Consider the following 25886-nt stretch of genomic DNA (forward strand, 5'->3'; position numbering starts at 1 on the left):
CATTGGAGAGAGAGAGAGAGAGAGAGAGAGAGAGAGAGCAGGGCACTGTGTCAGTGCTGCTCCTGCTCTCCGCACCAGGCTCAAATGAGAAAACTGGAAATGACCAAACCAGCAATGTATGATCCGGGAGTTCGGTAGAGGTAGGATGCCCAAATCCAGACTCATTTAACAAATATCTCAGTGTCCACTAATCACCAGCTGTGAGTATCCAACCTCTATGTTTCAGCCAGGATCGGAGCCCAGATCTCCCCGCTCTTCCACAGCAGGGCAGCTGAGCTCCAGTGTCCGTGAGTCACTCGGGATCTCGTCACAACACAAGCTCTGACCCAACAGTCTTGGGAGGAGCCCCAGGCTCTGCATCTCCACCAGATACACGGGTGATCAGGAGGCACCAGAGGCCTGGAGATGCGGTTCTGGATTTCATTTTGGAAAAACAACAACAGAAGGGACTGCCTACGGACTCCCAGGTAACCAGCACTTCCTGGCTGGCCTACAATTTTCCAATTTTTAGCACTGAAAGCCTCACCTCCCAGGAAATTCTCAGTCCCCAGCAAATCGGGATGGTGGGTCACTCTGTCCCCGACTCGAGCTGTGGGAGAAAAAGTGCACCATGAGCAGGAAGAGGCGAGGCAGAGGGTATGAGGACACAGCAGCCTGGACACAGGGCTACCCCGCAGCTGCCCTGAGCAGCTGTACAGGGGCTCTCAGCATCTTCAGATTCTGAGCGATTTTTCTCAAGGTACAGTCCACACACCAGAAGATCACCCTTGTCAAGTATGCGACTCACTGCTTTTTTAGTACGACCACAGGCTGTGCAACCACCAGCACCACCTAACTCCAGACTGTCCCCATCACTCCTCTGGAAGCCGTCAGCAGCCACGTCCCATGTCCCTCCCCCATACCCTGGCAACCACAAAGCTGCTTTCAGGCTCTCTGGATCTGCCGGGTCTGGGCATGTTATGAGAATGGATTCACAGATAAGCAACCTTTTGCACCTGGTTGCTGTCGCTTAGCGTGAGGTCCGTCCCCTGGCAGCACCATCAGCACCTGCTTTCGTCCCACTGAGTGATGTTCCACTGTGCAGATCCATCTGTCCACTGCACATACAGCCCTCGCTCTGTGTGCTCACTCAGCAGCTGGTCACACTTGATTCTTTCTGCTTTGGGCCGTGCTGAGCAACACGACCATGACCGTCTGGGTACAGTCTCTGTGTGGATGTGTGTTTTCGTGGAGTGGCAGGGTCACACGGTGACTCTACGGGCAGCTCTTCAAGGAGCCTGCAGACCGTCTTCCAGGATGGACTGCTATGTGATTGTGAACAAGGTGCTCCTCGGGTTTCACTCTGCCCAGAACCTAGCAAGGAGACACCTGCTCCGGCCTGCACACAACTACCATGAGAGGGGGTCCCAGTGCCCCTGCCCCCCAAGCCGCTCCCTGTCTCCCCAGAGACAAACAACAGGGGTTCTAGAGGCCAGAGGAGACGCCCCTGGACACCTTGTGGAAGCTGAGTCAGGGTTATTGCCAGAGAACAGCTCAGCCTCTGCCCTCAGCCTCTCCAACCCTTTCAAGTGAGAAGGAAGCACAGGCCGGTTGTCTATGGAGTTTGTCGCTGACCTGCAGGGTACTGAGCTGGATTTGGGGGATACTGCAGGGAGCCGGCAGTGTCCGCGGATCCGTAAAGCTCATGCAAGGCTGGAATTCCATGACTTCGGGGCTCACCAGGCCAATGACATTTCATCAACATGTGAGTAACGTTCTGTGGCATCATCAACAAACAGTAACAGAAGAGACGGGAGCCTGGCCGAGCAGCGAAGACGCTGGTTAGGACACCGCACCTCACGGCAGGGTGCCTGAATTTGAGTGCCCGCTCTGGCTGCACTTTCCAGCTTCCTACCAACACAGACCCTGGGAGGCAGCGGTGACGGCTCACCTTCTGTCCCTGTCCCCAGGCCCAGCCCGGGCCGATGCAGGCATCTGGGGAATGAACCAGCAGATGAGACCTCTCTGTGCCTCGCACATCAATATGTTTCTTAGATGCTGAAGGCAGCAGAAAACAGAAGGTGGTGAAACACTGAGGTCCTGAACGTGCTGAGGGATCCGCTTTGCCCTCACCCGGCAGGGCTGGGCTGTGCTCAGTTTGCTTTCTTGCCAACGCCTGAGGCAGTTCCGCCAGGTTTGATTCATGAAGGGGACTGGAACATGATTTTCTGACACCACCTCCTTCCCCTGGGCTTGTTAGCTGAGGAAGAACCGCTGAGCAAATCTCACCCGTTACCCTGTGTTTCTGATCCCCACCAGGGAGATCAAGTCAGGGTGGCTGACACAGCGAGCCACTCACTCAGGACCAGGGGGGAGAAGGCGATTTTCCTAATTCCACACTGGAGTTAGATTTTAGCTGATGGCTTTATGCTCTTCTACAAATGGAATCAGCACTGTCTCTGAGAAGTGGGCAGAGTTAACACTCGTGATCCTGTGTCTGTGTCTTATCTCCACCTAGCATCCTGCAGAGGATGCCACGGAGCCCTGTGATGTCCAGAACTGCACGCAGGCCCCTGCTGGATACCTGGGGGTGGTCACTTCCTTTGGGAAAGGCCACAGAATGACCCATACAAATGCTAAGGATTCCTAGGCTCTGCCCATTGGGAAGTTGGACGTGGAGGTCTTCAAGCATTCTTATCCTTCTGAAAGGCCAACAAGAGATCCAAGATGGCTGAATAGGGAAAACACAGGCTCATTCTGACCACGGGAAGATAACAGAAGAAAACTGGAGGAACTGGTGTTTGCAGGGGAAATTCGACAAGAAGAAGAAAGGTGCCAAGGAGCAGTGCGGACGGTACAAACACCAAGCAGCGAGTGGGGACAACGCCGGCGACTCCCACAGCCGGAGCCTGGAGCAGACACCATGTTCGTGGAGCAAGGCGAGTGGAGTCTGTGGCACCTGTGTCACTGGTGATATCGCCAGAGGGAGCACCTGGCAGATCACACTGTTGCAGCCTGGAACACTGGCAGCCGGCAGGGGGCAGTGGGCAGAAGGCAGGGGGCCCACCTAACCCTATGAAGGGACAGCACAGAGCCTGCTTCCCCTGCCCCCACAGGGCACCTGGTGACAAGCAGGCAGGAAGTGCCATCTTAATAAGGAGAAGGGAGGCTGTGACAGCTCGTGGAGGGGGAAGGGAGGTGCACACACACAACTGCAGGATTTTATCAGAGGGCTGAATCCGGGGTCCCTGTTGACTCTGAGTCTGATCTGGAGGGTAGGCAGGGGGCAGGGTGCCCACTTATGACTGAGGTGCTCACCTCCCCCCTACTCTACGACAGACACCAGACTCAAACTGCCAAGGTCAGGCACCAATAAGCACCTGGCCCTGGGAACACTCCCTTTGTGGACAGAGCAGGCTCATGGAGCCGAGTGTCGATCCCTTGTTCCATGTGACAGTGGGAGCCCTGCGTGCTATGACTGTGGGAATTCTTGGACTGCAATATGGGGTCTGGGTGCAATATGGGGTCTGGGGTGTAGCTGAGTCTCTGGGCAATCACTGTGTCTGGCTTCAGAGGTTCAGAGTTCCCTGAGTGCCTAGGGAGAGTCATTGCAAAGCGTTCTGCGCTCACACTGAGGACTGCATAGACCCTTTGTGTGGTTTATGCACCTGCATGGGTGGGGTGTCTAAGTACGGAGGGCCCACCCAGGGCATTGAGCACCTTGGCAAAGAGGACACGAGACAGTGAGCACACAGGCTGTGATCACAGCCTCCCTTCTGCTCACAATAGAGATCTACCACGCACAACTTGGTGTCACCCTGAATTCCTACCCCACCTGCGAGCACTGATCAGAGCTCCCTGGCCCCACCTAGCACACACCTCTGGATATCCACTGAAAGAGCAGACACTGCACTACACCACGGGGTCACAGTTCAAGGATAAAAACCATCAAAGGAGAAAACCAACTAGTGTTCCCACACATGCTTAAAAATAAACACATAAATATAAGAAACATGAACAAGGAAGACAGTACAACTCTCCAAAAGGAACACAATACCACTTTAGTATTAGAATGTAAACACGAAGAGATTGATGAAATGCCAGATAAGGAATTTAAGAAAATGATAAGATTGCTCAAAAACAAGAGAAGTAAACACATGAGTTAAGGAAACCCATATATAACATGGATGAAAATTTTGCCAGGAGATAGAAATTTTGAAGAGAAATCAGAGTGAAATATTAGAAATGCATAATTAATATGCCAAATAAATAAAAGGTATGGTGGAAAGCCTTAACAACAGACTTGGCAAGGCAAAAGAAAGGCTATCAGAGCTAGAAGGCAAATTTATGGGAATATCTCAGTCAAAAAATAAAGGAAAAAATTTTAAAAACTGAAAATAGCGTTTGAAATTTATGGGATACTATCAAATGACCAAACATATATGTCTTAGAATTTCCTGGAAGTGTGGAAAGACTTGAAAGAATGGATTAGAAAGCCTATTCAGTGAAATAGCAACAGAAGAATGTCCTAATTTGGAGAAAGAAAGGGACATGCAAGTACAAGAAGCATATAGAACTCCTAATTGACATGACCACAAAAGATCTTTGCCATGACACATTAAACTTTCAAAAGTAATACATTAAAAAAAAAATTCTAAAGTGAACACCAGAGAAATGCCAGATTGCCAATGATACACACAGCTGATTTCTAACCAGAAACCCAATAGGCTAGGAGACAACGGAGAGACATAGTCCAAGTCCCAAAATTTAAAAAAAAAAAAACTGTCAACCCAGGTCACTAGACCATGCAAAGCCTCATTTATGAATGAAGGTGGAATAAAGACCTTCCAAACAAACAGAAATTTAAAGAATTTTTCATCCCGCATCCAACCTTACAAACGACACTGAAGGATCTGCTACACACAGAAACAGAGAAAGATAATCACCATTATGAAAGAATGTGAAGGCAGAAAATCTCCTACTAGAAGCACATAGCAAATCTAAGACAAACAATAGGGATATTTACAGAACAATGACAGGACCATGTCATTACTTATCAAAAATAACCTTGAGCTGGCGCCGTGGCTCAACAGGCTAATCCTCCGCCTTGCGGCGCCAGCAAACCGGGTTCTAGTCCCGGTCGGGGCGCCGGATTCTATCCCGGTAGCCCCTCTTCCAGTCCAGCTCTCTGCAGTGGAGGATGGCCCAAGTCCTTGGGCCCTGCACCCGCATGGGAGACCAGGAGAAGTACCTGGCTCCTGGCTTCGGATCAGCGCGATGCGCCGGCCGCAGCGGCCATTGGAGGGTGAACCAACGGCAAAAAGGAAGACCTTTCTCTCTGTCTCTCTCTCACTGTCCACTCTGCCTGTCAAAAAATAAATAAATAAATAACCTTGAGTGAAATGGCCTAAATTCTCCAATTAAAAGATACAGACTGGCTGAATGGATTGATAAACAAGACCCAGCTATTTGCTGCCTACAAGAAACAGATCTCACCAACAAAAATACACACAGACTGAAAGAGAAAGAATAGAAAAAGGTGTTTCATGCTAAAGGAAAGCAAAAATAAGCAGAAGTGGTCATGTTAATATCAGACAAAACAGGCTTTAACACAAAAAGTTTTGGAGCCGGTGTTGTGGTATAGCAGATAAAGCTGCTGCCTGCAATGCCAACATCCTATATGGGTACCAATTTGTGTTCTGGTTGCTCCACATTGGATCTAGCATCCTGCAAATGGCCTGGGTAAAGCAGCAGTGTATGGGCCAAGTGTTTGGAACCTGGCTACCCATGTGGAAGAACCAAATGAATCTCTTGGCTCCTGGCTTTGACTTGGACCAGACCTGGCCATTGCATCCATTGAGGAAGTGAACCAGCAAATGTAAGATTTCTTTCTCTCCCTCTCTCTAACCCTGAATTTCAAATAAACAAACCAACCTTAAAATAAACCCACTTCATTACCACACCATTCAGCAAGAAAACTGCGTGACAGCTCTGTAAAGAAATGGGATTTTTTAAAAAAAAACACAAAACCTGTTAAAAGGGACAAAGAAGGTCATTATGTAAATATTAAGGGATCAATTCAACAGGAAGATGTGACTATAGTACACTTATATGCACCCAATGCCAGGGTGCCTGGCTACTTAAAATAAATGTTATCACATCTACAGGGAGACATAGGCTCCAATGCAACAGTATGGGGGACTTCAACACCCCACTTTCATCAATGGACATATCAACTAGACAGAAAATCAACATAGAAACAAAAGAGCTAATCTACACTATGGACCAAGTGGATCTAATTGATATCTACAGAACATTTCATCCCACTGCTGAAGAATATATATTCTCTTCATAGGTACATGGAATTTTCTCTGGGATAGACCATATGCTAGACCAAATTCAAAAAAATTGAAATCATATCATGTATCTTCTCTGAACATCGTGGAGTGAAGCCAGAAATTTACAGCTTAAGAAACTCCAGAAAATAAGCAAATGCAAGGAGACTGAACAATATGCTCCTGAATGAACAGTGGGTCACAGAAGAAATCTCAAGGGAAATCATAAAACTCCTGGAAATGAATGAAGAAAACATAACAGACCAAAACTTACAGGATACAGCAAAAGCAGTGTAAAGAGGGAAGTTTATAGCAATTAGTGCCTACATCAAGGAATTGAAAAGCCATAAAATAAATTATCTAACAATACATCTCAAAGACCTAGGAAAACAAGAAAAAAAAAACAACACAAAATTAGTAGGAGGAAAGAAATCATTAAAATGATAGAAGAAATAAACAAAATTGAAACAAAAAAACAAATACAAAAGATCAGTGAAATTAAGAGCTGTTTTGAAAAATATGAACAAAATTGATACACCATTGACTAACCAAAAAAGGACTCAATTAATAAAATCAGAGATGAAAAAAGAGATGTTACAGTGGATACCACGGAAATAAAGAATCATCAGGAATTACTACAAGCAAATATATGCCAACAAACTGGAAAATCTAGAAGAGATGAATAGATTTCCAGATACATACAGTCTACAAAAAATGAGTCATGAAGGCACAAAAAATATAAATAGATCAATAAACAAGCTAGAAATTAAACCAATAACAAAGGCCCTCCCAAGAAAGAAAAGCCCAGGACCAGACAGCTTCACTGCTGAACTCTATCAGATTTTAGGGAGTCAATTCCAATGATTCTCAAACTATTCAAAATGAATGAAAGGCAAGGAATCCTCCCATGTGCCTTCTATGAGATCAGCATGCTACCAAAAGCAATTTACAGATTCAACGAGATACCAATCAAAATACCAAAAATATTCTTCTCAGATACAGAAAAAATGATATGTAAATTAATATAGAACACAGGAGACCCTGAAACACAGGAGACCCTGAAACACAGGAGACTTTATACAACAAAACCAACCTGGAGGCATCACAATACCAGATTTCAAGACATACTGCATGGCAATTATAAGCAAAACAGCCTGGTACTGGTACAGAAACAGATGAATAGACCAATGGAACAGAATAGCAACACCCTAAATCAATCCAAGCATCTAGAATCAACTTATTGTTGACAAAGGAGCTAAAATCAACCCCAGGAACAAGGACAGTCTCTTCAACAAATGGTGCTGGGAAAACTGAATCTCCACATGCAGAAGCATGAAGCAAAACCTTTACCTAACACTTTTCACCAAAATCCACTCAAAATGGACTAAAGACCTAAATCCATGACCCGACACCATCAAATTATTAGACAACATTGAGGAAACCTTACAAGATATTGGCGTAGACCAAGAGTTCTTGGAAGACTCCACAGGCACAGGCAATGAAAGACAAAATTGACAAATGGGATTACATCAAATTGAGAAGCTTTTGCACTGCAAAAGAAACAATCAGCAAAGTGAAGAGACAATCGACAGAATGGGAGAAAATATTTGCAAACTATACAACTGATAAAGGATTAATAACCAGAATATATACAGAGATCAAGAAACTCGACTATAACAAAACAGTCTGGTTAAGAAATGGGCAAAGGACTTAAACAGACATTTTTTAAAAGAAAAATCCAAATGTCCAACACACACATGAAAAAATGCTTAGGATCACTAGCCATCAGAGAAACGCAGATCAAAACCACAGAGGTGGGGCCAGCACTGTGGTATAGCAGATAAAGCCATCACTGCAGTGCCAGCATTCCATATGGGCATTGGTTCAAGTCCTGGCTGCTCCACTTCCAATCCAGCTCTCTCCTATGGCCTGGGAAAGCAGAAGATGGCTCAAGTACTTGGGACCCTACACCCCCGTGGAAGATGCAGAAGAAGTTCCTGGCTCCTGGCTTCAAATAGGCACAGCTCTGGCTCTGGCAGCCAACTGGGGAGTGAACCAGCAGATAGAAGATGTGTGTGTGTCTCTCTCTGCCTCTCCTTTCTCTGTGTAACTGACTTTCAAATAAATAAATAAATCTTTAAAAAAATCACAATGAGGCTTCCCCTCACCCAAGTTAGAATGGTTTTCATACAGAAATCAACAAACAATAAACGCTGGCAAGGATGTGGGGAAAAAGGTACCCTAATCCACTGTTGGTGGGAATGTAAACTGGTAAAGCCACTATGGAAGACAATGTGGAGATACCCCAGAGGTCTGAACATGGACCTACCATATGACCCAGCCATCCCACTCCTGGGAATTTACCCAAGGGAAATGAAATCAATATACGACAGAGCTATCTGTACCCCATGTTTATCACAGCACAATTCACAATAACAAAGACATGGAATCAATTCAGATGCCTGTAAACTGAAAACTGGATAAAGAAATTATGGGATATGTACACCATAGAATGCTAAACAGCGGTAAAAAAAAAAAAATGAAGTGTCCAGTCATTTGCAACAAATGGATGAAATTGAAAATTACACTTAGTGAAATAAGCCAGTCTCAAAGGGACAAATTCTGTATGTTCTCCCTGATCTGTGATAACTAACAGAGCACCTAAAAGACAGCATGTGCAAATGAAATTGACACCACAAGAAGCAATGCATTTGAATAGCCCTCTTCTTGACTGTTGAGGGACAGTATTTTATTCTGTATTTCTGGTTATCTTTTCCTTTATAATATTTTCCTTATCTTTTTCTCTTTCATACAAATCATTGAGCTCTGTACTTAACATAGAGTTCATAATTTATGTATAGAGTTAATTGAAAATAGCTCTTAGTAAAGAACAAGACTGAGAATAAGAAAGGGAAGAGGAAGGATGGTGGGAGTGCAGATGGGAGGGCAGAAACAACGTGAAGAATTACCAAGATCTTAAAGCTGTCATTTTGAAATGTATGAAATTCGTAACTGCAAAGAAGTATAGTCCCACTTACTTTGCTACAGACTCACTCCTAAGGGTTCTGCTAAAAAACTTGACATAGGACTCCAAAATCCCTTAAGCTGGCTGAAAAAAATAGCAGCTTAAGTGCTATAAAGACCAAATGAGTAGGATTAAGTGGTAAAGTGACCATATAGATAGGATTAAGTGATAAAGTGATCATATAAACAGGACTAAGTGTATGTAAACAATAGACAGAATTAAAAAGGAATGAAGGCTCCAACATGGGAAGCAGTCCATACAGCAGACTCAGAATGACAATCGCTTTAAGTAGCACTCCTACCTCAGAATCAGCCCTTAAGGCATTCTACTCTGGCTGGAAAGCTGAGAGGGAGTATTTCAGACATGGAAAGCCAAGCCACTTTAGCAAAAAGAGTCCTACATAAAAAATCCCTGTGGGTGAGACCTCAGTGGAAAGAAGGAGCCATCAAAGAAGGGTGTATTTTTCTCGGAAGGGAGGCAAGAACTTCCACTTTGCTTATGGCTTGGTTGGGCTAGTGGATTCAAAAGGCTTCCATAGCTGAGGCAGATCATGTCAATAGCCTTGGGTGATCACTGATGTCATATGTAAGAGTGTTATTTTTTTAAATAAACAATTAGAGTCTCCGTGCACTAACTCCCCATGCAGGACCTCTGTTCTCAAAGAGTTGTACCGTGAAACTTAGTAATAAATCTTGTTCTCAAGAATCACTTCAGCCGGAGCTGCGGCTCACTAGGCTAATACTCCGCCTTGCGGCACCAGCACACCAGGTTCTAGTCCCGGTCGGTGCGCCGGATTCTATCCCGGTTGCCCCTCTTCCAGGCCAGCTCTCTGCTGTGGCCAGGGAGTACAGTGGAGGATGGCCCAAGTGCTTGGGCCCTGCACCCCATGGGAGACCAGGATAAGCACCTGGCTCCTGTCATCAGATCAAAGGAAGACCTTTCTCTCTGTCTCTCTCTCTCACTATCCACTCTGCCTGTCAAAAAAAAAAAAAAAGAATCACTTCATTTTATATACTAATGGAGAATATTATTAAGTCTCATAAGTTGTAGTTAAGTCTAAGAGCTCACAAAAGATGTATCTCCCTGGGTTCTCCTTTAAAGACAATTAAGTTTCTGAAAGGAAAGAAGGGGGAGAAAGGAAGGAAAAAGAGGAAGGGGGAAAGAAGCAAAATCACCTCCAAGAAGCAGCAACAGAGAGCAGCCCTTGTACGGATTGCTGAGGAACAGTTCTCTTAGTTTTTTTATTCCATTCGTTCTTTTTTCTTTTCTTTCTTTTTCTTTTTCCTTCTCAGATAAAACAGAAGAGGGAACAGGAAGGGGGGGTAGAGAATGGGTGGGAGGGTGGGTAGGGTGGGAAGAACTACTATGTTCATAATGTTGTATTTATGAGATACATACAAATTTTAGAAATAAAAAAGCAACTAACAAAAGAGATTATTGGAACTCATAAGACAGTTTGATAAAGTTGTAGGATATAAAGTCAACACACAAAAAATCAATAGCCTTTGTATACACAGAAAATGCCAGGTCTGAGAAAGAATTGGTAAGATCAGTACCATTCACTATAGGTACAAAAGAATTTTAATACTTTGGAATAAATTTAATCAAGGATATGAAAGACCTCTACAATGAAAATTATAAAACGTTAAAGAAAGAAATAGAAGAAACAAAAAAGGGAAAAATATTCCATGTTCATAAATCTGAAGAATTAATATCATCAAAGTGCCATACTATCCAAAGCAATTTACATATTCAATGTGATGTCCAAGGACATTCTTCTCAGATCTAGAAAAAATGTTGCTCAAATTTATATGGAAACACAAGAGAGTCTGAATAGCTAAAGCAATCTTTGACAACTAAACCGGAGACATCCCAATACCAAACTTAAGGACATAGTACAGGGCAGGTACAATCAAAACAGCTTGGTACAGGCACAAAAATAGACATGGAGACCAACAGAATAGAATAGAAACTCCTGAAATTAATCCACACATGTACAACCAACTAATCTTTGCAAATGAGCTAAAATCAATCCCAAGAGAAAGGACAACCTCTTCAACAAATGGTGCTGGGAAAATTGGATTTACACATGCAGAAGTATGAAACACAGCTCCTATTTTACACCCTATACAGTACAAAAGTCAACTGACAATGGATCAAGGATCTAACTCTAAGACCAGAAATCACCAAATTATTAGAAGAAAACAAAGGGGAAGCCCTGCAAGACACTGGCCTAGGCAAAGTCTTCTTGGATAAGACCCCAGAAGCACAGGCAATAAAGGCACAAATAGACAAACGGGATTACATCTAGCTAAGAAACTTCTGCACAACACAGGAAACATTCAACAATGTAGACAGGCAACTGACAGAATGGGAGAAAATATTTGCAAATTATGCATGCGATAAAATTAATATCCAGGATATATAAGGATCTCAAGAAACTCAAAAACAAAAAAAAATCCAGTTTAAAAAAATGGACAAAGGACATAAACAGGCATTTTCTGAAGGATGTAATACAAATGGCCAACAGACACATGAAAAGATGCTCAGGATCACTGCCATTAGGGAAATAAAAATAAAAACCGCAGTGAGGTTTCATCTCACCCCAGTCAGAATGGCTATCATCCAAAAATCACAAAATTACAAAGACTGGTAAGGATGTGGGGGAAAATGTACCCTAACACACTGTTGGTGGGAATGTAAACTCGTACAACCATGATGGAAGTCAGTGTGAAGATTCCTCAAAAATCTGAAAACCGATCTACTATTCCACTCCTGGGAATTTACCCAAAGGAAGTGAAATCAGCATAAGCAAGACTTGTCTGTCTCTTCTATTTATACAGCTCAGCTCACAATAGCCAAGGTAAGGAATCAACCCAGATGTCCATTGATTGGTGGCCAGATGAAGAAACTGTGGCATATGTACTATGGACTAATACTCAGCCATACAAAGGAATAAAATACTATCTTTTGCAACAAAGTATAAACATATGAGACTATCATGCTTACTGAAATAAGCCAGTATTACAAAGACAAATATCATATATTTTCCTTGATTTGTGGCAACTAATACACAGAGCACAAATAATTGTAACATATATGAGCAAAATTGACATTCTGAGATTTTATTATTGTTGATAGCCATTGTCTACACTCTTGAACAGTGTCTTTTCTACTCATTACTTACTGAATTCTTTATTTATTGGAGGGTTAAACTTGTTATTATAAATTAAAAATATGTCACATAAAAATTAACAGGGGCCATCAGTATGGAGTAGCAGGTTAATCCACTGCCTACCATTCCAGCATCCCATAGGGGAGCCTATTCATATCCCAGCTGCTCCAGTTCCAATCCAGTTTCCTGCTAATGGCCTGAGAAAGCAGCAAAAGATGACCCAAGAGCCTGGGCCCTGTGGATGACCTGGATGAAGCTGCTGGCTCCTTGCTTTGGCCATTCAGCCCTGGTTGTTACAGTCATATGGGAAGTGGACCAGTGAACAGAAGATTTCTGTGTGTGTATGTGTGTGTGTGTAACTCTGCCTTTCAAATAAACAAACAATAAAATCTTTTTTAAAAAATTAAAAGATAGATAAGAAATGAAGGAGGAGGACGGGTGGAAGCACAGGAGGGAGGTAGGATAGGAGAGGAAGCATCACAATGCTCTTAGAACTATATACATATTGTATATATACAAAGTATACATGAAATGTGGTCCCCTTATATAAACGCCCTCATCACAGTTCAAGTCTCAGTTTTGCTCCTAATTCCAACTTCCTTCTAATGCTCACTGTCAATGGCATCCAATGCTCACCATCTAAAGGCAAGCAGCTAATGATGGCTCAGGTGGTGGGCTCCTTGCCACCCATGTGGGAGACCTGCATGAAGTTCCTAGGTCTCAGTCACTGTGAGCACTGGACAGGGAACCACGGGTGACAGCTCGTGCTGTGTGTGTGTGTGTGTGTGTGTGTGAGACTTTCCCTGTCTGGAGGGAAGGAATGAAGAAGGAAAATGGAGGGAGGGAGGGAAGGAGGAACGGAGGACTCCAATCCCCTAGAACATGTGAAAGGTGAGTCTGCAGGTACAGTCGAGAATCTGGGATAAACCCGGGTGGACTGCCCAGGTGCCGTAAAGCCCATGGCAGTGTCCTTCTAGGAGACACAGAGAACACACACGGAGGAGAGGCGGCATGACGAGGCAGTGACAGCCTGGAGCCACCAGGGCCTGGAGAGCAAGGACAGGTCCTCCCCGGGAGCCCCTCAGGAGGGGCCCTGCGGCCACCATGACAACTCTGCCTGCAGAGCCTTGAGCCCCTCGACTCCTGGCAGCCACTGCAGGGAATACAGGGTCTTCCCTCTCCGCGGTCAGATCAAAGGCCCCCATTTCAGGGACTGGAGGTGTGAGCGCGGTGACTGGGCTCAGCGGGCACACAGATGCCAACCTTCCCCTGAGAGCGCAGCCCTGCCCAGGTGCCGTCAGCCCAACCTGACATGCTGACGAGGCTGCCAGGCCCTCCACACACCCACTTCCCTCACTCCCAGGGAGGACCCAGGCTTTGGGATTGGGTGGATTTGAAGTCGCTTGGACAAGTTGAGCCAGCTCTCAGAGCGCCAGCTCCTTTCTCAGTGGGGCGGGACGCCGGGACCTGGCACATACCAGGACCTCAGATATGGCGCCCACTGCTACCCACTGCCGTCGACTGTACACCTGCTGCTGTGGGGCTGCAGCCACACCTTGAACCTTGAGCTGGTCGGCCATGCCTCCAACCCCTCCCTGACGTCACTGACCACCTGCTGGACCCCAGCCAAGGCCTGGACCTGCAAGGACCCCACAGTGGTGCAAGCTCATGGCCCTCAAACTAGACCAGCATCTCGTGGCACAGGCGTCCATATTCTCCCAGCTCCCTGCACGGTTCTGTCGCATGCCAGGGCTCAGGGCCTCTCCTTGGTCAGCCCTCACCTGTTCCAACCAGGTCCTCAAACCTTCCTTCTCCTCCAGGCACCTCTGTGAGCTTCTGTAAGTCTCACAGCCGACGCCGTCTGACTTCCTCCACTCAGGAGATGCACGGACGGCGGCTCAGGCAAGCCTGCAGCCTGCAGTGTGGGCTCCTCCCCACACTGCTTCACAGTGGCCACCTCTCAGGTCCTGGGCAGTCCTGCTAACTCCAGCCCTCCAGGGGTAGCCCCAGCTGGTGGCTGAGCAAGAGCGTGTGGTGCCGGAGTTGCCACTTCTGCCTATGGGGGGCTGTCCTGGGCAACCGTGGCTCTGCCCACGTGGCATTCCGCCCTTGCCTGTCTCACTGCTGACCGCAGGGCCTCCCTGCAGGACCCACTTCACACTTGCACTGCCCTGCGGTGGCTCTGAGTAGGCAGCAGCACCTGGGAAGCGCTAGAAATCGCGTTCTCAGGCCTCACCGACTCAGAAACACCAGTGGCAGCCAGCCCTGTGGGTCAGCAGGCCCGCCTGGCAGTTCTGACGCCGGCAACCCCACAGCTGCTCCGAAGGGCAGACTACCTACAAACCTGCGAAAGACACGCAGCTGCCAGGGGCTCTGCTCAGGGGCTGCTGGTGCCCTCTGCAGGTCACGAGTGGAAACACAAGGGGCTGGCAGCAAGACCCCGCCTCACCAGGGTCTTAGCAACCTGGGGCTCCCCAGGCCCTGACCACAATCCAGGCAGCCTGGCCACGCCACAGCAAGCAACAGAATCGGTGCACTGACACCAACCACGAGGTCAGAGTCAGAGCTTGAACTGACAAGGCTCAGCTCTTTACATTCCTCTTGCCATCTGCTTATCTGCTTCTCCGGGATTCTCAAGCAACATAAAATTAACACCTCCCAGTTTTAACTTTTCAGGGCTCACGATGTACGTGATCCTTTGGTGCACATGGACTCAGCCCGCGACCTTATCCTGCTCTAAAATTCTGCATTTATCTGTCATGGACCCATGCCCTAGCCTGTAAACCTGCACAGTGTTTACAAGATTCAGAACTGGGGCTGGCGCCGTGGCTCCCTTGGTTAATCCTCCGCCTGCAGCACCGGCATCCCATGTGGGCACCGGGTTCTAGTCCCGGTTACTCCTCTTCCAGTCCAGATCTCTCCTGTGGCCTGGGAGGGCAGTGGAGGATGGCCAAGTGCTTCGGCCCTGCACCCGCATGGGAGACCAGGAGGAAGCACCTGGCTCCTGGCTTCGGATTGGCGTAGCTCCGGCTGTAGCGGCCATTTGGGGGGTGAACCAATGGAAGGAAGACCTTTCTCTCTGTCTCTCTCTCCCACTGTCTAACTCTATCTGTCAAAATAAAAATAAATAAATAAATGAAAGATTCAGAACCGCTGGGCCACTGCTGGCTGACCACCCACCCCCACCCACCTGGGCCCAGCCTCACACTCATGGGCCCTCCTTGCAATGGTTCACATGGATCCCATTATTAAGGCTTCTTCCTTAATTACTGCCATACGTGCAATTCAAGTTACTTTCTTGCAATTATGTTATTCAGCAATAATTGGATTTCTGGTTTTAATTGGGCCCTAAATTAACGATAGCTTTCATGAAAGCCATTATGGTGATTTCTAACTCGAGTTTTGCCTGCTTTTGGAGTACATTATATTTCAAACCGAATGATTCCCCAGCAGCAGAAGTCGCTGCCACCGTGAGCCCTCACGCAGGTTCCTATGAACAGTTACAAGTTGGGAGGTCTTCTGTTGTCACTAAACACTGGCTGCACACACTCGGAGGAGGGGCCACCTGCCCAGAGTCTGAGCACGCGATCCTGTTCAGCAGGAGGATACAGCCACGCAGCCCAATGCTGAGCTCGGCTAGGTGGGCAACAGAACCTGTGTCTCATGGCAACAACGACACAGACGCTGAGTAGGCGTCTTGTCTTCTAGGGGCACCCGGGCCATGGGGAGACCCCCAGGAGAGAAGACAGCACTTGCATCTGGTCTGAGGGTTCGTGCGTCAGGATCCTGGAGAAAGGAATAGCCTAAACATGTAATTGAGGGATATTTCTGGAGATGGACTTTATGTAAAAGGCACAGATTGCGAGAAACCCACAAGAATGGAAGACACGTCTCAGGTCCCACCACAGCGGCCGGCTCTTGCCAGTTCCAACCTGCGGGAGCCTGGCAGCGCGGTACAGAGCTCGTCAGCCACCATGGAGGCTCCAGACCCAGCAGAGCCCCTGCCCGCTCCGCCCACAGGAAGGAGCCAGCGGGTGAACACCATGACCTCACCCTTGTCCAGCTGCAACTGTGCGTGATGCTCAATGCGTGCGTTCAGTAATAAAACCCAGATGGAGACATAATCACCACCATAAAGTACTATGTTCGCATGTCGGCAAAGACGTAAGAAAAGGAGCTGTGACTTCTTGTTGCTGCTGTTTCCCGGGTTTGTTGCCTACCTTTGCGGTTCAAGAAAATGCCTGACTTCAGCCGGAAGTTAGTGAAAGTAAAGACGCGGTCATCTCTTCATTCAAGTTCACCGACTCCCTAAATTAAGCACCGCTGGCCAGCCCTACCGCACTTGTTTTCATCTCCCTGGTACTCAGACGCAAGCAAAGAGCACACCCTCCCACAGGGGTGTGGACTTGATGTGGGTGAACAGGGAGCCAGTGAGGGACAAGGAGCCAAGGACGGCCAGCACCCAAGTCACACACAGTGCCCAGATCCCCTCTGCTTCCGGGCCGATTCCACGGCTGAAGGCTGGGCTCACCCACCACGCCCACCATGCAGCGGAGCCACACCCTCCATCACATGGAGGCACGCATGGGCTCTGCAGCTCTCTGCAAACCCTGCCTCCTGCAGATCTTCAGTGAGGACAATGCCAGCAGGGCGAGGTGGTTCTCTCCTGGAGGCTCCCACGCTCACATCTGAGTGTGCGCTACCACTCTGCCTTTTTTTTTTTTTAAAGATTTTTTTATTTGAAAGTCAGAGTTACACAGAGAGAGGAGAGGCGGGGGCGGGGGGTGTCTTCCATCCACTGGTTCACTCCCCAGTTGGCCACAATGGCCGGAGCTGCACTGATCCGAAGCCAGGAGCTTCCTCCAGGTCTCCCATGTGGGTGCAGGGGCCTGAGGACTTGTGCCATTTTCTGCTGCTTTCCCAGGCCATTAGCAGGGAACTGGATCGGAAGTGGAGCAGCCAAGACTCAAACTGGCACTCATATGGGATGCCGGCACTGCAGGCGGTGGCTTTACCCGCTACACCACAACGCTGCCCCCCCACCCCACCTTTCAACACCTGCTCTTCTGTTCACCTCTATCTACATCGCCCAGGTGTATTCTTACACACAGGAAGACAAGAGCCTGGACCACCTCCAGCTGGGCTCTGTCTGTGCCCCACTATGGCCCTCGATCTCCCCAGCATAGTTTGGGGATCCCCATCCCCACAACAGATTCAGAGGGACACCTCCCTTCACTTGAACATGGTTGAGCTCCTGGGATTTGCCAAGCCCTGTCTGGGCCCGATAACCCATAATCACCCGAGGATGGGTGAGATGGTCATAGGTAGTGTGTGGGGACCACCTCACTTGTCTCTACACTTGATCTTAGCCTCAAGGCTGAGAAGCGTCTCACTCGTCTCTAATCAGCCTTCACAGAGGCGTTCACTCAGCACGTGTGTAGTGAACACCTACTATGTGCCTGGCACTGTGGCAAATACAGGGGATGCATCCACGAGGAAGAAACCGAAGCAAAAGCACTGCCTTCCATCCAGCTGGTGGGAGTGGGTGCAGGAGAAGCAAAGAGTGACAGAAATGCACAGATGTTATCATGTGTGAGGGGTGATAGTGAAAACCAAGCAGCACATCTTTAAGCACAGGGACCAGTGTGGGGGCTGAGTCTTCATGGGGTACGGGGGCAAAGTCCCTGGAAGATCAACATCGGAGAGGAGGCGGATGGAGGGACAGCTCACCCGAGTCATCTCAGCCAGATGGAGCCATCTTCCAGGTCCCAGGCAGCCTGGGTCCATGGCACCAGCACCAGGTGGGCCGAGGAGCCTTGTCCTGCCCCTCCTCCACCAGCGACAGGCCAAGGGTCACAGAACTGCAAGCAGGCCCCCTGGGGTGGGGCAGGTGGGGAGCCGAGGGAGGGTAGGGTGCTGCCAGCCAAGCCTCCACCTGCCCTACACGACAGGCTGCAGCTCAGACTTTTCTTTGAAAGAAAAAAGTGTTTCCCTACAGACCAAAATGGGAGAAAAGTCTGAAAACCATTAAATAGTGATTATAGATTTTTCTTTTAAATAATTACCGTCATCAGAGAGACGAGTCGAGACGGTGGCCTCGGCAGCTTGCAGCTGGCCGCAATACCACCGCTGCCTTTGGTTCTATTTCATTACTTTCCACACAGAAGTATTTATAGTGATGATAATGAGTTTCAAAACAAATCTAATGAAATGTGCATTTTCTTGGGATTCTCAGTTCCCAGAATAAACAAGCATTGATTTAGGGAAGCGAATTACTGAGCGATGTGGGAGGAGGCCTGCATCTGCCTGCCCTCGCCTTCCCTGCCACCCCACGCTGCCCCGAGCGCCCTACCTGTGCACGGAGGTGTCCCGCATTTGTTTGACTGCAGGGCCATCTGATTACCCCCGTGTACAACAGTCCTGCAGGAATGTTCTAGGCGGGAGATCCCCAGCACAGGGCCCCCTTCTGCCAGCCGTCAGACACGGTGGGGCCACGTAACTGATTATATAGCTCTCCCCATAAATATTCTGCCACCAAGCAAGAGATTTATGATACTGCATCTTCGGTTCAATTTTCAGCACAATTTACAGCTCACCCACAGCCAGAAGCTTATTACCAAGAGCATGGTTTCAAAACACAGCACCAACTTCCTGTCCCGGGAGGGGACCAAGGAGCCTGCGGTGGCACCTTCCCCCTGCCCCTGCGCCCTCTCTGGTGACTGTGACACACCTCAGGTGACACCACAGGTGCCTTCACGGACCACAGACCGGTCTTCAAACCTGGAAACCTGGCAAGACTTCCCAAGACAAGGTGGGCCCGGAGCAGACACTGCAGACACGCATGAGGCCCATGACAGCCAGCCTCGGGAGATGCTGAGACGGCTGCCCCAGGCACCCCCGGTCCCCGCGACCGCTCGGCTGGACTCCCGCCCCTCACTGCACAGGGCGCCCTGGCCGCAGTGGTCCTAAGCCCTGCTGCAGGGGAGAGCCGCACCCCCACCCACACACAGCACTTCTGATGTAATGGCCGATGACCTTGAGAGTGAGCAGAGTCGGCAAAGGCACTGCATAGCGGCCCTGAGCACCGGCTCCTGGCTGTGAACTTGGGTAGCTTCACCTGGCCCAGGTGTGTGAGCGCACACTCGGCCTGGCTTGGGAAACCCTACAGCTTACACACGAGCCCGGCGCTCATGGCTGATCTGGTCATTGTGCATGGGTTAACCAGGACACGAGGATCAAGGTGGGCATGGTGCCACATGCAGTCACCAACACGCGACAGTTGCTGGTGTGACTCCTTCACCCTTGTCAATGATGGTTCTCATCACCAAAACTGTCTTATCGGCCGCTCTGAGGGTGGTTCGTACCTCCTGGAACCACACCTTCACGGCAAGATCCCATCCCCCCATACCAGGGAGACTAGGAGAGCAGACACACGAGTGGCACCAGTGGCTGGCACGGGTACACTTCCCTTCACCCTGCAACCTGCCCCTCCTCTCACGGCCGTTTCACACACTGCACAGGTGTCTTCCCATGACTAACTTCACACCATCATGCAACAGGCAGAGTACATCCGGAAACTCAATAAAACCTGAGCCCGTACAGCACAGTGCTTGTAGAAACCAAACTACAAAATAACGGTTTACACCCACTTTCACCTTAGTCCCAACAGCAACACAACCACTGCTGGTCAAGTAGGGGTAGCACACACAGGACAGCACAGCCACCCCGGGATACGTCACACACAGGACGGCACGGCCACCCCGGGATACGTCACACAGGACGGCATGGCCACCCCAGGATACGTCACACACAGGACGGCGCGGCCACCCCGGGATACAACACACACAGGATGGCACGGCCACCCTGGGCCACTCATACACAGGACGGCACAGCCAACCTGGGCCACTCACACACAGGATGGCACAGCCACCCTGGGCCACTCACACACAGGACGGCACGGCCACCCCGGGATACGACACACACAGGACGGCACAGCCACCATGGGATACGACACACACAGGACGGCGTGGCCACCCTGGGCCACTCACACAGGACAGCAGGGGCACCTGGGGTGTGTCACTCAGGACAGCAGGGGCACCTGGGCCACTCACCCAGGACAGCAGGGACACTCTGGTGCAGATCACCACTCTATCACATGAGAAGGCTGCCCTCCCTTATGCTCTGGTAATGACAGCAGCAGGGAGTGTGCGCCCCTGGGCTGAGCTCCAGGACACGACTGCGGGATATTATCAGGATATTATGGCATGCAGGCCAGCAACGTGGGCCCCACCATGAGCCACCCACTGAACCAAGCCCCAATCCTGGTCTTCCTGGGCTCCCTCAACACCACTCCCCTCTCCAGGGGCCAGTGCGAGTCCCGCGTACTCAGTCTGCCTCTGAGAACCAGTGCTGCACAGTCAGGGCGTGGTGATGCTCACGGCACTGATCCCCTGAAAGCTGGCTCCGCACCGTTCAGAGAACGAGCCGTTCTCTCTCCTCCCAACATCGGTGCAGCCCCTGCCACATTTTCTGAGGCGCGCGTCCCCTAGGAGTGCCACCAATGCTAGCATCTTTGAAACATGCTCGTGACAAAAATTCAAACACATTCCAAAGTCAGCATAAAGAAAACATAATTCTCTGCAGCGATCTGTAAAATTCTGGCGTGCACGCCTCCCCGTGCCACTTCGAGAGCACCACAGCACGTTTCCTGGGGATGGCCCTGCTCGGAGAAGGGCAGCCTCACCAGGTCCGACACGGCACAGCTCTGCACCTGCTGTTGGCAGGGCTCTACTTAGAAGGAAGACACTGGGAGGTGAAGATCTGTCAGGACTGCACCAAGTGGGGAGCAGGACAGGGACCCCCACTGTGCCACCGGGGAACTTACTTCACCCCAGCCTTGGCTAGAGGCACTGGGGATGAGGTCCACTCTCCACCTTGCTACCCGTGGAGACACGGAGAGAGGCGTGAGGCACAGACCGTCCTGGAGGGTGTATGAAACACAGAGGGCTGGGCCCCCTCCATTGAGGGGGCAGGGGCAAGGCCCCTCAGATCTAGGGTTCCCACTGGGTGCTGAGGGGGCCAGGGGGTCCCGGTAAGCAAGGTGACCCTGGCAGGGCAGGTGGGAAGGGGACAGTGCTCCAGGACCAGCTCTGTGGACCCAGCCCATACAGCAGTGCCTGGGTCAGTCCTGACCACTACACTGCATCTGGGGGGCACAGGATGGCACCTGCTAGCGCCACAGGAGACCTGGCTGGAGCGCCTGGCTCGGGCCTGACCCACACCTGGCTGTTGCAGGCATTTGTGGAGTGACAACAGATGGAAGATCTCTGTGTGTGGCTCTTTCAACCAAATAAGCAAACCTTATATATATATATATATTGGGGCCAGAGTCGTGGCACAGCAGGTAAAGCCGACACCTGCAACACCGGCATCCCATATAGGTACTGGTTTGAGTCCCAGCTGCTCCACTTCCGATCCAGCTCCCTGCTATGCACCTGGGAAAGCAGTGGAGGATAGCCCAAGTGCTTGGGCCCCTGACCCATGTGGGAGACCCAGATGAATTTGTTGGCTCCTGTACATGACTTGGCCCAGCGTTGGCCATTGCAGCCATGTGGGGATTGAACCAGCAGTTAGGACACCTCCCTCTCTCTGTCTCTCTCTTTCAAATAAATAAAAGAAACAAAATGCCAGACCTGGTGACACAGAAAGACATCAGGATATCACGGTATGCAGGCCAGCACCACAGGTGGTGAGAATTCACCAGGGCACGTAGAGAGCTCTGGGGTACTCTGCCACCCGCGTGAGAGACCTGCATAGAGTTCCAGGCTCCTGGCATAGGCCTGGCCACTGGTCATTTGGGGGGTGAAACAGCGGATGGAAAATCTCTGTCTCTCTCTGTAACTCTGCCTTTCTAACAATAAATAAATTTCACGTGCACCCTCCCTGGGTCAGACTCTGGGGGTGTGGGGCCCCAGGGAGGGAAATCCTCACTTTGCTAACTGGCCCGTGCAGGAACGCAGCCGTGAACAGCGATGCACACCCACCAGCGTCCGGCACCGTGTGTTGGAGCACAGCGCACAGGGAGGAGAGGGTGCACGGTGCTGCCATCCTGGGGTTCACACACGAGCTGTCATCTCCTCCCACAGCTCACTGAACCCCTACAACGCACACACACAGCAAGCGTGATGGCCCCCACCTTCCACAGAGGAAGCTGAGGTCACAGCTCGACCCATGACAGGGCCCCCCTTGACCACGTTCCCGAGGGGCCAGATCTCACGCACACTCTCTTCTGTCTTCATTCTCAGTACTTCCTGATGGGCCGCTGGCATGGTGCGATTTAATGGATTAACTCGGAGCAGCTCCAGATTGTGTAATTGATTAAGTTCAGTTGCTATCACAAATCACTAATTCGATTCACACCCGCTGATGTGACACCTGGAGGGAGGCGTGCAGGTGGGTGGGTGGGGGCTTGCTGTCTCCCACGTCGGTGCAAACTAATTGCATAAAATAAATGTGATTGAAAAGCCTCAGGTGGGTCAGGACCCGGGACTAGGCAGGCCACGGAGCCGTCAGCAGCTCACCTGCTGGACGCCTGGAAATTACTGTAATCAGGCCTGGTAAATTCTAAAATTAATTTCCACTAAACTTCTCTGTATGAAATCATGTATTTATAGAACAGCCTACATTTTTGATCAGCATTTCACAGCCGGTACAACAGAGAGTTATTTCAAAGGCTCAGTGTGGACTTGTGACTCCGCCCTGCAAAACGTGTGGGGAGTTCCTAACCCCAGCGTGAGAGAACGTGAGTGCTTCCGGCGACCAGCCTCTGCGGAAGGCACTCTGCTCCCGAGAGGCTGCTGGGAGGGCCCTTGTGCCATCTGGCTGCTGTGGTCCTAAGAGGAGATGCTGCAGTCGGGCCTCTGCCCAAGAGCCTGCAGCAGGTCCCAGCCTCCCGCCCTTAGCTCCAGGAGTCCTGGCCCTTCCTTTACGGTTGCTAAGTAACCACTTGCTAAGAGGAACTCCAGGAACAGAGAGAGTGGTGCCTCCTGCAAACCTATCGGATGATTCGCCTCCTGGTGGTCAGTTTCTTTTCAAGGGAGAACAGCCCACTGCCTGCAGCCTAGCCTGGAGGAAGGCCACTTTTCCATCAAACAGAATGCGGTATTTCTGACCCATGGAGGGAGGACCCAAACATTGCAGCCCAGCCAGGAACCTGGTCACACACAGGACGTGCACCTGTCGTGCCCCAGCTTTGAACTGTAAGATTCACTCCCTGCCTTCACTCCCTCAGGGGCTCCGGGAACGGAGCAGCAGGTGCCCGGCCCCTTGCTCTCTGAGCTCTACAGTGAATACTTCCTCTGTCCCACCACCCCGGTGCCAGGGGTTGGCTCGTGGTGCCCGTTTGGGGGTGATGCAGCAACTCCTCCCACTAGTTTGGGGTCTGCTCTATGTCAGTGTGGATACAGAGAGACACACCAGGGGTGTCAGAACGCGAGGAGAGGGGCTGTCAACTGCGAGAGAGGACAGAGGTCCCCGGACACATAGCCGGCCAAGCACAGGCAGCAATATCTATAGAGACAGCAAAAACCAGAGAGATGGGGAGTGGGCACAGAAGACCCTGCTTAAGACACCACGTCCCATACCCGAGTGCCTGCGGCCCCTCTCCCTCTGAGCCCCCTGTCTCTTTCCAACTTTCAAATAAATAAAATCCATTTGTAAAATAAGAGCTGAGGACCCCAGGCTTTGGAGCCCTTGTTGCCTCTGCTGGGCACGTGACCTCGGCCAGTCAACTTCACCCGGAAACAATGACGCACATCTGAGGGGGCGCTGTGGTGCCCGGAGCCACGGGGGAAACGATGCCCTCACGAGTTGGACAGAAGGGTGGGCACTGAGGGCGCGAGAAGCACGGAGTCCAGGCTGAGGGCTACACCAACCTAACTCCTCCCAGCAAGGAAGATTTCCCCTAACAGGACCACTATGTTGACCACGCATCAGCACCCCATCAGGAGAGCACCCACACGCGCCAGACACCGCTTTCAACACCTCCCGGGAGTTCGGCATATACACACATGCAGGCCAGACCCAGCGCCCACACTCCCCACTCCACGCTCACTGCAGCCACGCACCCTGGCCCATACTTCTGCTCCTGCCGCCCCATCCACTCTGAACGCCTCCCCTCTCACTAGTCCCAAGCACCAGAGGGCATCTTCCCCGCCACCCCCATAGCTCTGTCCACGGAACACAGGGCTCCAGAACACCGCAGGGGGAGTGGGGCACAATGCAGGTTCCTGGGCCCAGCCCTCATTCAGGGGTCATCAATCAAGAGAGAGGGCTGTTGTGCATTTCTATGAGGTCACTGGGGGACGATGAAGCCCTCTAAGTTCTGAGCTGACCAGCCCTACCACCCTAAGTGAAATCCGTATCCTAATTACATGTTGACCCAGTGATATGAGCCTGTGTATCATTAATCTTGCTCTATACCCCTGAGATAAATAAAATAAATCTTAAAAAAGTTTCTTATTTGGAAGTCAGACTTAGAGAGAGAGGGAGAAATCTTCCATCCACTAGTTCACTCTCCAAAAGGCAACAAACAGCCAGGGCTGGGCAAGTGGAAGTCAGAAGCCTGGAGTTTCATCCTGGTCTCCAATGTGGATGGCAGGGGCCATCCAGACAAATGAGACATTACAGACAAATGAGAGAGTGAACACACAGAGAAATTCTCATGACGAGTGGGCCAGAGGTTGCCCATGGAACAGAAAATAGAGAGGGAGCTCCGGCATGGTCCCGGGAGAAAGAGAGCTGTCTCCCATTCTCAGCCTCTTGGATGAGGTAGCGGTGGTACTTTAACAGGATAAATAAACGAGGTGGGGTCTTCACATGCCCGGAGCCTTCTAGGACTTCTACAACACCTCCACATGGTCTCAGTGGCGTCTCCTCTTTCACATCCTGGATGAAGCTCAGTGCCTCCCGGGAAAGTGGACGCATCTGGCTGATGTTTGAAGAGACACACGTCAGTGCTGGACTGTAAGAACTGCCGGGCCCAAGACCAGCTAAACACCACACGGCCAGGAGCTCTGAGACCAGCAAGTCCAAGCAGCTTCAGACACAAGGCAGCTGCCTGGCATTCCCCATAAAAGCAAGATCAGACATGCCTTCAGCTTGCTGGATTAGCCAGCCAAGGCTGGTTATCCAGAGGGGGCTAACTGCCAAACTGACTGAGCCTTGGCACCAATAACTGAGGAGACTTCATGTTCAGAGCACAAGAGAGCAGTGGTGGGCAAGCGCCGCGGCTCACTAGGCTAATCTTCCGCCTTTGGCGCTGGCACACTGGTTCTAGTCCCGGTTGGGGCGCTGGATTCTGTCCCGGTTGCTC

The sequence above is a fragment of the Lepus europaeus genome, chromosome 6 (assembly GCF_033115175.1).
Source record: "Lepus europaeus isolate LE1 chromosome 6, mLepTim1.pri, whole genome shotgun sequence".
Lineage (NCBI taxonomy): Eukaryota > Metazoa > Chordata > Mammalia > Lagomorpha > Leporidae > Lepus > Lepus europaeus.